The sequence below is a fragment of the Balaenoptera ricei genome, chromosome 17 (genome assembly GCF_028023285.1).
Source record: "Balaenoptera ricei isolate mBalRic1 chromosome 17, mBalRic1.hap2, whole genome shotgun sequence".
NCBI lineage: Eukaryota > Metazoa > Chordata > Mammalia > Artiodactyla > Balaenopteridae > Balaenoptera > Balaenoptera ricei.
Genome location: NC_082655.1, coordinates 7,317,343 through 7,334,460, shown reverse-complemented (window position 1 = coordinate 7,334,460; position 17,118 = coordinate 7,317,343). Strand labels below are relative to the sequence as shown.

Here is a 17,118-nt window from a genome sequence, read left to right as displayed (position 1 = left end):
AAGTGCTGAGCAAAACCAGACATTGTTCCTTCTTCTCAGGGAATTTAGACTCTAAAAGGGGAAGTTGTCCTGCCCACAGATGATGCCAATAAATAGTGTCCACTTTTAAGCTGGAATAATTGCCAGGGGGAAAGTAGCATAGTTTCCAGGTGAGTGAGTGTAAGAGGGCTCACTCAGGCGTGGAGGGTGAAGGAGGCAAGGACGCAGAGCAAGAAGTCTTGCCTCGGGAAGACACCAGAGCTGACCAGTGGGAGGCGGTACAGGTGATTAGGCAGAAGCAAGGGAACAGCTTTCCAGGCAGAGGGAATAGCATGTGCAAAGTCCCCAGGATGGGGACAGCAAGACATTGGTTGAGGAATTCCCAGAAGCCCAGTGTGGCAGGAGAGCCGGGCGATGGAGAGAGTGGTGGGACCAGGCACAGGGCCTGCGCTCAGAAGCAAGCTTCAGAAGTCCTTCCAGGGCCGGAAAGAGAAAACCAAATAGCGTATATTTACGCATATATGTGGAACCTAGAAAAATGGTACAGATGAACCAGTTTGCAGGGCAGAAATAGAGACACAGATGCAGAGAACAAACGTATGGACACCAAGAGGGGAAAGTGGCAGCAGGGGGGTGGTGGTGGGATGAATTGGGAGATTGGGATTGACATGTATACACTGATATGTATAAAATAGATAACTAATAAGAACCTGCTGTATAAAAAAATAAACAAAATAAAATTCAAAAATTCAAAAAAAAAAAAGTCCTTCCAGGAAAAAAGCCAACAGGCACAGCTGAGCCTGCTAAGAGTCACCAAAATCAAAAACACCTTCAGGAGGTACAGGGTGGGTATGACTCCAGGGGACAGTTCACGGTGAGCTTGAGGGGGATAGAGCTGAAGCCACTCTCCTTCCCTTCCTTTTATACTGTGAAGTCCATTGGGGGCCATCCTGAACGGCCTCAAGATGGACAACTCCATAGACCCCGGCCGGGTCTGCAACCTGTAAATATCTATCAAGAATATTCTTGTTACCCGAAAACTGGGTTCACCTCTTGGTGGGTGTCAAGCCAAATCGCAGGAGAAGGAAGGATTTATTACTTGCAGCAAGTGAGGACAATATCGGGGAGCTTTCCCAAAGCACTGTCTCTCCAAACAGCTGTATTGGGGAAGTCTTAAGCTAAGGGTACACGCATGTCCATGAAGGAGGCTGGGCTGTCAACAGAGTCAGAGCTTTAGTTGACTGAAGTCAGGAGGGTCAGAAAAGGTCAACATCATCACCTCTTAGGTTCCAGTTGATCTGGGGTTGAGCGCTTCAGGCTAATCTTTACCATACCATTGAAACAGATTGGGAGTCTTCACAACTGATACATTATCTTTGCTGTTGTTACTTCTCTTGCCTGGTAACAGTTTGTTCCTGAATTCTTTTGTTCCCTTAAGATCATGAATTACTGAGACCTGTTCCAGGGCAAGCACTGTGGCCAGGCTTAGATCACAAAATGGCTTAGGCGAAAAATGGCTTCTCTTCTGTCAAGAAAGCCATGCCTGGTTCCAAAAAAAAAAAAAAAAAAAGGTATCAAGTATATACAGATTGGGAGTCAAAAGTGTGTGTAGGTGTGTGCATGTTAGGGTAGCATGGGGGTAAGGAATGGAGATGAAAATTCTAGGTAGCTGTAATCAGACAAGAAGAGCCAGGATTTGGAATTGGGAGATCTGAGTCTGCCACTGGTTAGCTATGTAACCTTGTGCAGGTCACAGCACTGTCAGAGCCTCGGTTTCTTCTTCTATAAAATGGGGATAAGGGCAATTCCACCCTGGGGTGTTGTGAGGGTCAGAGGCATGCATTCCTCATCTTCTGGGTACTAAAGACCACACCCCACGATGAGGATCAGAGATCGGGGAACAGCCTCTGCCTTAGAGGAGCTCACAGTCTAGGTCCTAGATGCTATGAAAGAAACAAGGAAATGCATAGTTCCAAACAATGCGATGGGCACGGAGCAAGGGGAAAACGCGGGCATGATGGCACTGCACCTGGAGGCTGCACGCGTAGCACAGGCTGCTGGCTCCCTGTCCTTGGCCAGCTGTTCCAGCCCGAGCTCCCTGCCCGTCCTTGCCTGGAAGCTCTCTGCACACTAGAGCCTGCAGGCAGGAAGTGAGGAAGGATTACCACCAGCAGCTCTCAACCCGTGCATGGCAGCTTTGCATTAACACCAAACCCTGTGCCCTGAGTGGCCTGACTTCAAGGTGAGTGTTCCCCGATTTCTCAGAACTTCCCCCAGCAGGACCAAGGCCAGTTGCCCCCATGATGACTTGCTTATCATGCCCCCTCTTAGTGACTCCTTCCCTGCCTCATTTCATTTTCCCAATCTCTTAACAGTTCTTTCTGGGGTCATTTCCCAATAATCTCCTAGCACTCAAATCCTTGTCTGGGGGCCTGTTTCCCTGGAAACCCACTGGAAGGGGGGTGAGACAGAGTCTCTGGAATGAAGGCTCTGACCTGAGCTCATTGGGCTCTGACGGTAAACATGGTTGACCACCCCTAACTCCCGGGCACAGGTAAGGCATCCAAATTAGCATCACTATTAAAGGAAGAAATTGACCAAAGCCAGGTGGTTGAACCAAGGCATGTCCATGAACAATGTGTTACGGGTCCAATGACTGGAAGTGAGTCTACACCAAGAAATTAAACAAAACAAACCTTTATACAGATAGTTTGAGAAGCCCAAGCTTAGAATGCCCCGTTCCCTTCTTAGCCATGCCTTTTTGTTTGTTTCTTGTGTCCACAAGCTAAACAACGGTACTTTGTCCCAAGTCTTTCCCAGGATAGGTCAACGCAGAGAAAAAATAAAGCCCAAGGGCCCCTTGCATGGAATTTAGCCTCAGGCCTCCGGAACCATGGGATGCTCTGGCCTTAGGAAGGACCCTCTCCGGCCCCCAGCTTTCCAAGGGCTCCAGCTCACATGCTACCCCTCGGGAGGGCTGGGAGCCGCATCAGCACAGCCTGTTAATCACCTCATGGCAGAGCCAAGCAAGCAGCTCTGGGAAGCCAATTAGTGGAACAATGTCTAGAAGACTGAGTACCGAACAACATCAGAGGCAAGGGTTGATGGCACCTTATCTACCAGAGCCAACCTGTTAGCATGGCTTTGAAGATGTTTCTAAGAATAGGGTGGAAAATTATTAACCTCGAATTGCAACCTTTCTCCACCCCTCCCCAACTACAGTATCCAACGCAGCCAGGGCCTTACACACAGTAGGTGCTCTGGAAAGTTTATAAATACATAAGAGAAAAATATGTTATGTTTCTATTTTTTTTCTTTTGATTTCCATCTTAGTTGAAGACCTTCTCTCTGATACAAAGAAGTAAATTTCAGATAATGTAGTTGGATGAGTGGGTAAGCACCTTATTTCATTCAAGTTGCAGCCCAGTTTTTTTTTTTGAGGAATTAAAAACAACTGTACTGTCTTACAAATCAAGTCTTCACAAGAACAGAAATGTGGCTCTAGAAACAATTTAAAGCCCACCTATCCCTTTACCAATCCCAAATTCTCCCCCATCGTCTCAAAAGGCTTGCAGATATTGTAAAAGACCTGGGCTTAGGGAACAAAAGTCCTTCTTGGTGGAAGCCTTCTCCATCTATATTGACTCTTTCCCATCAGAATTCAAACCAATTCTTGCTCCCCCCAAACACAGTCCCTCACCGTCCTCCTCCTCCTGTCCCTCCCTTTTTTTTTTTTTTAAAAGATTTAATTTTATTTATTTTTGGCTGCATTGGGTCTTCGTTGCTGCACGCGGGCTTTCTCTAGTTGCGGCGAGCAGGGGCTACTCTTCGTTGCGGTGCGCGGGCTTCTCATTGCGGTGGCTTCTCTTGTTGCAGAGCACTGGCTCTAGGCACGTGGGCTTCAGTAGTTGTGGCACATGGGCTCAGTAGTTGTGGCACACGGGCTTAGTTGCTCCGTGGCATGTGGGATCTTCCCAGACCAGGGCTCGAACCCGTGTCCCCTGCATTGGCAGGCGGATTCTTATCCACTGCACCACCAGGGAAGCCCCAGACAAAGTTCTTGAAAGAATGATGCTCCATCCTTACTCCGTACTGTACTTACCTGTCACATCACCTTGCTCTGGCTCCTGCCCCAATACTCCTCTGAAACTGCGCTGGCCAAGATCTCTGACAACCTCGTCAACCTTAAGTTGAATAAGCCCTTCTCAGGTCTCCACTGTACCTGCCTCTCCGCCATGTTTAGTTCTTCTGACCCTCCCTTTTTCTCTCCTCTCTTCCTTGGCTCTTGTGACATCACACCCTCCCCATTTCCTCCCTGCCCCTGCACGGCTCCACTTCAGTTGGCTTTGCCAGTCTGCTCCTTTCTGGCTGTTTCTTAAATGTAAGTGTAGGTGTTTTCCAGGATTCTTTCCCACATCTTCTGTTCTCACCATTCACAATCTTTCTGGCAATGGAGACATTCACTGCAGATTCATTACCATCCATATGCAGATGCCTCCTAAAGCCATATTCAGTCTGGACCTCTCTTCTTAGCTCTGGACCCAGAAGCTTCCAGATCTAGACTGGTAGGGAGGTATGTGGGTCTAGACCTCAGAGCCTGCTTCTCCTCCTTGGCCTCCGCAGGATAGTGAAGATAATAGAACCCACTTATCTACTTCTTTCTACTCACCAAGCACCTGGGGAGCTATATCTCCACGAGGCTCTGCCAAAATTTACACTTCCTTTCCCTTCTGAGCAAAGAAGGACATTGATTTTTTTACTGCAATGCCATAGAAAATGCAGGCTCTCAAGAGAAAATGACAGGGATGGCCAAATGGGTTTCTCACTCCTGTACACACTTTCCATTGCCTGTAGTTATTGCAAAACATATTACTGCGCATTTAGAGACTTAAAGCTGTACACATCTATTATCTCACACTTTCTGTGGGTCAGAAGTCTGGGCATGGGTTAACTGGGTTCCCTGGTCAGGGTCTCACCAGGCTAGAATCAAGGTGTCATCTGGGCTGGGGTCCCATCTGAGGTTCGGGGTCTTACGCTAAGCTCACTCGTTGTTGACAGGAGTCAGTTCCTTGTGATTGTGTGGTTGAGACCCCCATTTTCTTGCTGGCTGTTGGCTGGGGCCCACTCGCAGTTCCTAGAAGCCTACAGTTCCTTGTCACGTTGCTCCCTCGCTAGGCCGGCTCATGTGGCAGACTAATTCTTCAAAGCCAGCAGGAGAATCTTTTGTACTTTAAATCTCTTCCTTATGAAGTACCAGGTCCCTTTAAAGGGCTCACCCGATTTGGTCAGACTCGCTCAAGATAAACTTCCTTTGGAGTAACTCAAAGACAGCTGGTTTGGGACCTTCACTGTATCTACCAAACCTCTTCCTCATTTTACCTAATAACCAAAATGAAACCCATCCTATTCACACTCCAGGGAAGGGGACTGTGCAAGGATATACACCAGGGGTCAAGAGTCTTGAGCCACTTTGGGATTCTGCCTAGCACATCTCCCTATTTTAATTCCTCCATGACATGCAATACCAAGTCATGTCCGGGTGTCACCTGCATTGCTCTTGTACTGTGCTGCGAGAGGTTGTGCAATCTGCCAAGCTTGCCTGGCTATGGACATGGATGCAGAAAGATTCTGCCCTGAGTCTACAGCTGAGCAAATATTCCAGCAAGGAGAGGGTCGATGTAAGTGTGAAAGATGGCTTTGAACCTGTTACTGTCTCCAGGACAGAAATGGCAAAAATGGGGGCTGATGATAACATGAAATCACAACTTTTTTTGCCTAATTTGGATAGTAAAAGTGCCAAGTACTCCCAATTTTTATAGAAAAATTCACCATAGGCAAACGTGATTTCTAGGCAAAGGAGATTTTATCAGGGGATAAAAATCTTTCTGCCTTGCAGGTTTGAGGACCTAAGATTCCACTGAAGTAATTTCCACAAGGGTTATCAATAAGAGCATTGTTTTATTTAATCATCAAAAAAGTTCTGTGAATTATATAGAAAATGGATATACAACAAGGTCCTACTGTATAGCACAGGGACCTATATTCAATATTCGGTGATGAAACATAATGGAAAAGAATATTAAAAAAATAATATATGTATGTATAATATATATATAAAAATCACTTTGCTGTGCAGCAGAAATTAACACATTGTAAATCAACTACATTTCAATTAAAAATAAAGCCCTGTGAGACGAGTATGTTACTATTCCTATTTTATAAATAAGGAAACCAAAGCTCAGAGAGGTTAAGTAACTTGCTCAAAGTCACAGAGCTATTAAGTATAGAAAGATAGGATTGATGGCAGGTCTGTATGGTTCCCAAGCCCTTGCCGGTTACCATTCATGAGGTATTATCCCTCGTTCTTACCTCGGTCCCTGTGCATGTGCTCTTCTGGGTCCCTTGTGCCCAATACTTCACAGGGATGCCCCTTCCATGTTGCATTGGCCCAAACTGTAGAAGTTCTTTCTTAATCTGAAATCTACCATTCTATGAAATTTCTCTGAATTCTACCCTTTGCAGCACGTTGGAAAAGCAACCAACCAACCAATGAAAAGAACTTCCTCCTTCTGATAGCCATCCAAATATTTAAAGACGGCTCCCAGGTTCCCTCTAAGGTGAAATATTCTCAGGTCTTCTCACATGGCTTGATTTCCAGATCATCCATAATCCCACTTGTCCTCTGCTCATTTCTTGGTTTATCATTTCCCTCTCAAAATGAGACACTCCAAATTGAAGAGTATTTCTGCTCTGTCTAGTGAGTCTAGAACACTGTGAGACCATCACCCACCTGATGTGGACACTATGCTTGTATTAATACAGCCTAAAATCACATTAGCTTTGCACGTGGCCACATCACATTGTTGGCTCAAATGTAGACTGCACTTGGCTAAAACTTTGGGTCTTTCCCAACTACACTGATGTCAAGTCAGATTGTCTCAATCCTAACCTTGTGTTGCTGAACTTTTTCTAACCTACTGTTTTTCAATAGTTTCAGTCCTCTTTTGGAACACGTTTAAACCCTTCTACGTGTGAGTCTGCAGTGCAAGGTATAAACTCTTCTTCCAGTTCTGGGTCACATGTACAGTTGATAAGTACGTTTTCTTCCTCTTAATCCAGATATTTATCAAGTGTTATATGGGCAGGCTGAAGCATTGAGTTCTTTGAGGTTGGCATGACAATTTTAGTAACCTGACAGCTTTTAAAAAACATTAACTTCTTAATTGAACCAGCACCCATGCCTTGTGAACACTGAGATGTGGTATGTCTGTGACATTCTCTTTATCCATGAACCTAGTAACTATCTTAAAAATGGAAATAAGACTAACGAGAAAAAATTTCCCGAGAAAAACCATGCTGATTTTTAATCATTACTAACGATCACAAACCATGTGCTAACATTCATAGCCTACTGCTTTTAGAGGATTGATGCTATTATAATTTGTTCCTGGAGTATACCTTCTTCACTTTTCTAAAGATCATTAGACTGTTTGGAAACCGTGCTTAAGCATTCTTTCTGAAATTTCATTCATGTAAATAATTGGCTTAAATGAATATTTTTCCTAATAGATTTTCTAAAAAATTCAACACTTCTCCAAAACACCAAATCGGCAAAGTCCTAACAAGGTTTCCGACTACTATTATTTATAACACACATACCTCCAAAAGACAGCTAAATATACCAAGCTTGTGAAATACATTTATGGAACTTACAACTGTGAAGAACCAAATCAGGTAAATCACAGCCTCCAGGTCAGCAGGGATGGAATCTAGGCCACTCGTTTTACTTCTTATTTTGAGATAATCTTTTCCGCACTCTTTCTGGGGCCCTGGAATTTTGTGCTTTTAATTCCTTTTTTATCATAATGAGGCATCATCATTATATTAGGCTCTGAGTAAACCAAAGGAAATGTAAATTAGTCTGAAGCATCTCTGGTCTCTGGTGCTGGTTGAAAGCCGCTTGGGCTTCAGTCTGGATGAAGTCCAGAATTAATGAAAGGTGGATGACAATGATCAAAGCTTATTTCTGACAATGAATATGCCTGGTGTGTTTGGATAGTTAAATTTGTCCACTTTACTATAATATCATATTTCATTGCATCTTAAAAAATCTGGGATTTGAGGTAGTTTTTTTAAAGCATTTTGAAGTTTAAAATACGTTATGTACACAAAGCATAAAATGTACGTATAGAGTTGAATAAATTATTGTAAAGTGAGCACCCATGCAATCACCCCTGGGCCAAGACACTGACTCTTCTGCACCCCAGGAGTCCCCTCTATATTCTACCGATGGCCGTGTTCTTGCTGTGTCCTCACATGACACAGAGAGACAGAGAGACAGGGAGAGATCTTTGTTCTCTCCTTATAAGGACACTATCCCATGATGAGGACCCCATCCTCATGACCTCATCTAAAAGTAATCACCTCCCAAAGGCCCCATCATATGGTAGTTCTATTTTTAGTTTTTTAAGGCTTCTCTATACTATTCTCCACAGAGGCTGTATCAATTTACATTCCCACCAACAGTGCAAGAGGGTTCCCTTTTCTCCATACCCTTTCCAGCATTTATTGTTTGTAGATTTTCTGATGATGCCCATTCTAACCGCTGTGAGGCGATACCTCATTGTAGTTTTGATTTGCATTTCTCTAATAATTAGTGATGTTGAGCAGCTTTTCATGTGCCTCTTGGCCATCTGCATGTCTTCTTTGGTGAAATGTCTATTTAGGTCTTCCGCCCATTTTTTAATTGGGTTGTTTGCTTTTTTGATATTGCGCTCCATGAGGTCATACAGAGTGAACTAAGTCAGAAAGAGAAAAACAAGTATCGTATATTAACGCATATATGTGGAATCTAGAAAAATGGTACAGACGAACCTATTCGCAGGGCAGGAATAGAAACGCAGATGTAGAGAATGGACATGTGGACACAGAGGGGGAAGGGGAGGGTAGGATGAATTGGGAGATTAGGTTTGACATAAATACACTACTATGTGTAAAATAGTGGGAACTAGCTGTATAGCACAGGGAGCTCAGCTCAGTGCTCTGTGATGACCTAGCTGGGTGGGAATGGGGTGGGGGGAGGGAGGTCCAACAGGGAGGGGATATATGTATACATATAGCTGATTCACTTCACTGTACAGCAGAAACTAACACAACATTGTAAAGCAGTTATACTCCAATAAAAAAAAATTTTTTTTTAAAGTAATCACCTCTCAAGGGCCCCATCTCCAAATACAATCACACTGGGGGTTAAGGTTTCAGCCTATGAATTTTGGGAGACACAATTCAGTCCATAGCTCTGAGCAAAGAGGATAAAGTTTTATAATGACTATTTGGCCATTTGTCCAGCATTCTGCTCCAGTACAGCACCTATGGTAGCAGGAATATGTTCAAAACAAGGTATCCTGCACATAAAAATCTATGTACATTTTGTATGGGTGGAAGCGAGGGAAATGCAAAATTGAGGAGTGTTGAGAAATGAGGGAGAGAGACAGGCAAAAGCCAGTTTGGGGGTGGGGTGGGGGTCCCGCATTTACAAAACAGTAGGGATTTTATCTCCTGAATGATTGGGAGCATGAAAAAATAGAGTCAATGATATAGTCACACATGCTTGGCTGTTAGCTTTAAGAACTATAAAAATGTTCATCCTAATGATCCCACTTTGGGGAATTTATCCTAAGAAAATAAACCAGAAGATCAAGAGAAGTAGGTACACAAAGACGTTTATCACATTATTTACCATAATAAAAACTGGGAGAAATCCACAAAGGAATACTTAAGTAGTTATTAAGTAAATGTTTGTTGAGTGAACCAATAAATTCTTGCTAATATAAAGTGACAATTAAACCAGCGAAGTCCAGGTTAACAGAATGGAAAAACCTTTGAAGTAGGTCAAATAAACAAAATATAAAATTATAACTACACGATAGTACAACTCTGTAAATACAGTGACAAAAGATGGACAAAACTAGGAGTAAATACAGATAAAGATGACCACAGACTATTTGTTAGGTTGGTGCAATTATGTGCCACCGACGTATCATGTCTACAAAAGATACTGCCATTTTACAAATAAAAAACAACCCATCTTGTGAAAGGTAATCTGGTCAGCTTGACTGCAGTCACAACCTCACAGGGTAGCCTTTGTTTGTAGCCAGCCTGAATAAACACTTGGCTTTCAGTGACACAAGTGAATTGATGAAATACTTGGGGTCAATACAGTGGAAAGAAGGATGTGTTTTATAATGAAGCACAGAACAACGTGGTACCTGGGGAAGCAGGGTAAAGGAGGAAGAGGATTTGAGCTGTTAAATGAACTACATGCTTCAGGACAAATCATCCATTATCTCCCATGAGCAGGATGAGAAATAGGAACCTAAACAGTGTGATGATGGCTGAGCAGAACTGTGCTTATCTTCCCTGGAAACAAATACTGGAAAGAAAGAGAACCAGATACTTGGCACTAGTTAAGACATTAGTGGATTGTGCCATTATAGCTCATCGGGTAATATGTTCCCTCACGGTAGAGCTGTAGAATTTCAGAGCTAGAAAAGGGGTTAGGTGATTCAGCCAAGGTCACACAGTTGATGTTTAACACTGAAATAGAAACACAGCCTCTCTGCTAATGGGTGGGGTTGTGTTCGTGTCTTGCTAGTTGTTTGGCATAAGGTGTCCAGCACTGGAGCTTGCTGGTTGTTGAGTGGAGCTGGGTCATAGCGTTGAGATGAGATCTCTGGGAGAGCTTTTGCCGTTTGATATTATGTGGGGCTGGGAGGTCTCTGGTGGACCAATGTCCTGAACTCGGCTCTCCCACCGCAGAGGCTCAGGCCTGACACCCGGCTGAAGCACCAAGACACTATTTACAATAGCCAGGACATGGAAGCAACCTAAGTGTCCATTGCCAGATGAATGGATAAAGAAGATGTGGCATATATATACAATGGAATATTACTCAGCCATAAAAAGAAACGAAATTGAGTTATTTGCAGTGAGGTGGATGGACCTAGAGTCTGTCATACAGAGTGAAGTAAGTCAGAAAGAGAAAAACAGATACTGTATGCTAACACATAGATATGGAATCTAAAAAAAAAAAAAAGGTCTGAAGAACCTGGGGGCAGGACAGGAATAAAGACGTAGACATAGAGAATGGACTTGAGGATACGGGGAGGGGGAGGGGTGGGCTGGGACGAGGTGAGAGAGTGGCATGGACATATATACACTAACAAATGTAGAATGGATGCCTTGTGGGAAGCAGCCGCATAGCACAGGGAGATCAGCTTGGTGCTTTGTGACCACCTAGAGGGGTGGGATAGGGAGGGTGGGAGGGAGACGCAAGAGGGAGGGGATATGTGTATACATATAGCTGATTCACTTTGTTATACAGCAGAAGCTAACGCACCATTGTAGAGCAATTATACTCCAATAAATACGTTAAAAAAAATACTTCATAGAAGTAAAAAAAAAAAAAAAGAAGATCTTTAAAGGAGTTTTATTAGCTGAACTTGTGGGCATTTTTGGAGCATATTTTTTCTTTAAAAAGATGAACACAAGACAAGGTTTCAGGCAAACAATGAGCAAGAAATTCCCCTTCATCTTGGAAGTTCATTACAAATCCACTGAACACTCTGGAATGTATGGAATCAGAGAGCAAGATCCAGAAAAGTGGCTGAACGGCAAAAATTAGGAATTTGCCCATTGATCAAGGTTTGCCCTCTTTCATAGTATCAGGCAAGATTAAAATTCCAAAGTTGACATGGATGGACTTCAGAATATTTAAGGTTAAATGTAAAGTCTAAGTCAGAGGTTTTATTCTTTGGACTAACTGTGAAGAAATTGATGGAAGATTTTTTTATTATGTTATAAATGGAGTTTTATTTACTACTCAAAGTAAAGTGGTTCTCCTTAAAAAACAAAACAAAAAAACTCCCTGTAATTCTGAATACATAAACCTTTCAAAATAGATAAAATAGTAAGACATCTATTTTTAATATTTATTACATTTTTTCTTTTCCATTATAGTTTATTACAAGATACTGAGTATATAGTGCCCTGTGCTATACAGTAGGACCTTGTTGTTTATCTAATTTATTCCCCTCTCCTTTCCCCTTTGGTAACCGTAGGTTTGTTTTCTATGTCTGTGAGTCTGTTTCTGTTTTGTAAATAAGTTCATTAATATTTATTACATTTTAACTCATATTTAAAATCACATTATCTAAAAATATATTAACTAGAAATATCGCTTTTATCCATTTTCACTTTACCTGAAACAATATTTACACTCTACATCAATGTCTCTGGTACTACTAGAGCCACTTTGGAATACAATTTGTCATAAAAAAAGAAAAAAAAAAGAAACACAGGCTTCAGAGTCAGAGGGACCGAGTCTCAAACTCCAGAACCACTGCTTTCTCACTATCTCAATTATGCACTCCCTCAAACTACAACTCCACCACAACATGTCAAGGGCTGTCATCCTCTCCCTACCACCAGTGAAGGGGTCCTCACTGCCAGCTGGTCAGCAAGTGGTCCATCTCTAAAATCTCATTTTATTTTTAATTGATGTCCCGTTGATTTACAATGTTGTGTTAGTTTCTGGTGTACAGCAAAGTGATTCAGTTATGTATGTATTTTTTCAGACTCTTTTCCATTATAGTTCATTACAAGATATTGAATATAGTTCCCTCTGCTATACAGTAGGTCCTTGTTGTTCATTTCACATATAGTAGTTTGTATCTGCTAATCCCAAACTCCTAGTTTATCCCTCCCCTCCACCCCACCCCCCTTTCCCCTTTGAGAACCATAAGGTTGTTTTCTATGTCTGTGAGTCTGTTTCTGTTTTGTAAATAAGTTCCTTCGTATCATTTTTTTGATTCCACATATAGGTGATATCCTATGATATTTGTCTTCCTCTGTCTGGTTTACTTCATTTAGTATGATAATCTCTAGGTCCATCTATGTTTCTGCAAATGGCATTATTTCATTCTTTTTTTTATGGCTAAGTGAAATCCCATTTCAGAGTCGGCTTCCCAGGACCACTTCCAGTACCAACTGCCTCAGGCTGAGATCCCTGCAGACAGACTCTGAGATGCGGAGTTGCATGTTGAAAGTTTGTAAGGAAGGAAGGAACGATGGCAGGAAAGGGTGGAGGGAGAAGTTGGGAAAACTGACATTGGCCGTGAATTGGGATGGGATACCGGTGACAGGGGGCATACTCCTGGTATAATATTTCTGGCACTAGAGAGGCATGAGGAAAATGGTAACTAGAGAGAGAGTGGAATTGGCTGCTGCAGAGTACCACTGATTTAATGGAAAGAGGATATAGGTTCAGGGTGAGATAAGGAGAAGGGCTCCTATTCTGAGGAGTGAATTGCAGCAGACAGGTTGTGGGGCTGAAGGTGCAGTGGCTGCTTCCTGATTATGCTGGTTTCCCCCTCGACCAGGACAGTGGCAACTGAGGCTCTGGAGCCGCCAGCTCCCTTGGCAGCTCAGGTCGGCAGTGTGGCTTTGGTTATTGCTCCTGGAAGCTCATGCCAGATCTATTTCTTTAGCCCTCCCAAAGATTCTGCCAACTGAAGGCTGGTCAATTCCAACCCAAGTCTGTTGGATTTGAAAACCCAAGTTCTGTCCTCAACACGTCGTGGTGACTGGGAGGACTGAGCTTTCATTACCTAAAATGAACTAAGTCAAGGAAAGGACACGTAGTTGGAGGGCGCTGGAGGGGGAAATGTGCTCAGTTGTAGGCACAAGGAACTTGAAATAAGACAGCTGATGGGACCATCTAGCAGAAATTTGAGGGTGAGGGGATTGGCTCTTATTAGAGAGCCTGGGACTAAAAATGTAGATTTTGAATTCTCCTAGAAGTGATGGTTGACAGCTTGGTCCTGGGTATGATTGCCTAGGAAGAGTGTAGGAAGAGAAAAGGGCTGAGAGGAGGACTCTAGGCAAGGAAAAGGATGCAGTGGAAAAAATAAAAGCAGCCATTTGGGGATAAAATACTTGGGTTCAAGTCCTGGCTCTACATCATACTAGCTGTGTGATGTTGGGCAAGTTACTTGACCTCTCTGTGCTCAGTTTAGGAGAGAGCTTTAAGCATCTCACACTCCTGGCTCTAATCTTTGGTTCTGTTTGGAGGAGAGTAGAGAAGTTGCTTGTTGCCTCATATCTGCAAAATGGCTTTTCATGCCTCTGGCCATTGTGTCTTCACATAACTGTGTTCAAGACAGGAAGAAAAGAAAGAGATTGAGTGGGAAAGAGGGCCCTTCTTTAATTTGGAGTCAGCTTTTCTCGATATTCTTCAGCAAATGTGTTCTCAAGTCTCATTGGTCAGGATCAGGTTGCATGGTCACCCTCAGTTGCATGGCAGGCTGGGAACAAGCCAAGTTTATTACTCTCTTGGAGCTTTTTTCTTGCTGGTCTCCTTAGAATGTTCTACCTCCAGACTTTGGAACGGCTTGCTCCCTCATTTCACTTAGGTCTCTGCTCATATCTTATATCTGACCTCCTTAACCTTCTCCATCACTCTCCTTACTCTTAGTATTTTTTTACAGTGCTCATTGATTGATTAATATGTTTATTTATTTAGCTACCTGAATATACGTTCACTAGAATGTAAGCTCCACAAGCGCAGGGATTTCGATATACTCACTAGTGCATCCTTTTGCCTACAACAGTGCATGGCACAGAGAAGGTGCCTCTTGTTGAAGGAGTACATAAATGGACGGATGAATGATCTTTGCCAACAGCCGTATGAGTCATTGAGCGTATGAGGTGTCACCCCTTTTATGATTGAGGAAACAGTGGCTTGGGAACGTCCAGCAGCTTGTCTAGGCTTTACAGCTAGCTAATCAATCACCCTGTAGATTTCTAGGATTTCTCGTCTATCTGATTCTATTAAACCACACTTAGTCTAAGAGTTAGGAAATCAGGCTTCCTCTCCTGGCTATGTGGACAATTTTCTGTATGACCCAGGGCAAATTAGAAAAGTTGAATTTTCTAAGCCTTGTTATTCCAATCATGTGAATAAAGGCAACGTTGTTGTTGTGTGGTGTTGTTTTTTTTTTAACCTCTAAGGTCCTTACCAGCTTTACCTTAACTTCAATATCAAATAATTCACACTTGTAAGTTAATCGTTGTTGTTATATTTGCTTCCTGCCTTGGAACAGAGAGTGTAATGGATATGTAGGGTGCAGCCCAGTGGTCCCACACTTACCAGCAAAGTCCACGTGGGCCTTTCTTGTTCTCCCTGGCAGGGGACCTGGTCACTCCTGTATTAGCTAGACAGCTGTGGCCCTTGTTCTTGCTAGTTCTTTCATCTTGGGCAAAATGTGGCTTCTCTGAGCTTCAAATCTTTTCTGGGAAGATTAAGTGGGATAACATACATAAGACAGAGTTGAAATTGCTTGTTGCTCGGAAACTGTTAAAATGAATACTGGCCACATAGAGACAAATGGGCCATGATGTTGTTAGGCTTTGATGATTGCTATGTGTACCTCCCATATTGAAAATATTGCTTAACTGTGTTAATATAGGAAACACAGGATCCATGTATTTTTCTGGAAAAATTTTTTAAATGTGCAACCTTGCACAGCTCATTAAAGGCAATTAAGAATACGACTTTGAACGTGGCTCATAAAATCAGCATAGCTTTTGCTGGCCAGGGTGAGGGAAGAGACCAAGTGGCAAGTACCATGTCGGATGCTTGTAGATACACAATCCCATATAACGCCCAATAAATATTGCTGACATAGTGAATCCCTGCCCTCCACCGGCAACAGCTCAAACATATCTGATGTGCATTTTTTATTTGTCTGTTCTTGAAAAGAAAGTCTGTTGTTTTGTAACTACTGAAATGAATAGTATTGTGTTATAGATCTCCTTTTGCTTTTACTTTTTATCACTAAGCACTATGCTTATAAGATGGGTCCACGTTCCAGGACAGATGCTTGGCTGTTGCTTGGAGTGCTGCATGGAGTTGCAGTGTCCATCCTCACTTTACTCATCCTGCAGTGATGTACCTTGCGAGGGATATGGAAGCCCTCGGGCACCGCTGATGGGAAGGAAGGTAAGCCGCTATGGCCATTCTGGAGGACAATCTGGCAGAGTACTGGGTCACATGCCAGTCGTACATCCTGTGATGTGGGTAGGTACCATGGAGAAATCTGTTTGTTGCAGTGTTGTTTATGAAATCCAAGAGCTGGAGCTGGGCAGTTGTGTGCTGGAAACTGGTATGCAGCTCACAAGGGACAATTGTTAAATTTTCAGGAATTTGATGAGCTGGTGTCTATATTCAGCCATTATTAAAAATCAAATTATATAAATATTATGTGTGTTATGTCTAAATATATATTAAAACCAAAGGTAGTAAGTACTTAAAATTCATCACTTCCTAATTTTTTATTATCAGTCACTGTTTGACTATCATCTAGGCCCTAGAGGTGATGACATCTACTGTATGGTGAAAATACTTTATCATATTGTACTCAACTGTCCATCTCTTCCCCTCTCTGTGTTCAGGGACATCACATTGGCAGCTTGAAACAGGCCATTGTGGGAATAATTACATCATGAAAATTAGCAAACGCTAAAAGCAGGGTTTTTGTGTTTTTTTTTTTTTTTTTTGCCCTGAGAGCCATTTGTTAAACATTTACCAGTTCACTGGAGACTGGTATTATCTCTCCTTTCCAAACGAGGAAAATGAGGCTCAGACAGGTTATGAAACTTGCCCCAAATCATACAACTTTTGAGTAGGAGAAATTGGATTCAGACCCAGGTCTGTCTCAGACCTCATACTATGATGAAAATTAGAAGTGAGTTACACCATTTAGACTATACAATTCTTACCTTATCACCACCAGGGCACTTATAGTTTTAGTTTAAAAACAAAACAAAAAAACTACTGGCTGCCAGTATCTGGGTACAGTGCGAAATCAAGAAAAGCAGAGTTTCTAGCAACATGTGCTTTTACCAAGCGAGCGTCATTAACCGCTCATGTGAGAGCTCGGTCCCAAAACACAGGTGCAGTTGCTGACAGTACGGATGAAAAATAAACGAGCTGCTTTTCAGGTTTGTGTTGTGAGGCTGCATAAACTAATCATTCGACACCACAGCTAAGCTATTTTAGGTACTGTTTAACTTTATAGT

General features: G+C 42.6%; 1 protein-coding gene across 8 annotated transcripts in view; it reads right to left on the bottom strand.

The window, feature by feature from the left end:
• The window catches only part of ZFAT (zinc finger and AT-hook domain containing), a 271,720-nt gene that overhangs the window by 189,547 nt on the left and 65,055 nt on the right, over positions 1 to 17,118 (bottom strand). For 6 of the 8 annotated variants that reach the window (XM_059902251.1, XM_059902247.1, XM_059902249.1 and 3 more), the window contains one exon: positions 15,188 to 15,329. The exons of 1 other annotated variant lie outside the window; for it this stretch is intronic. The gene's annotated coding sequence lies outside the window, so the exon portion shown is untranslated. Of the gene's footprint in view, positions 1 to 2,008; positions 2,052 to 15,187; positions 15,330 to 17,118 lie in introns of those variants that run through there. One more of the 8 variants, XM_059902254.1, reaches the window with a different exon arrangement.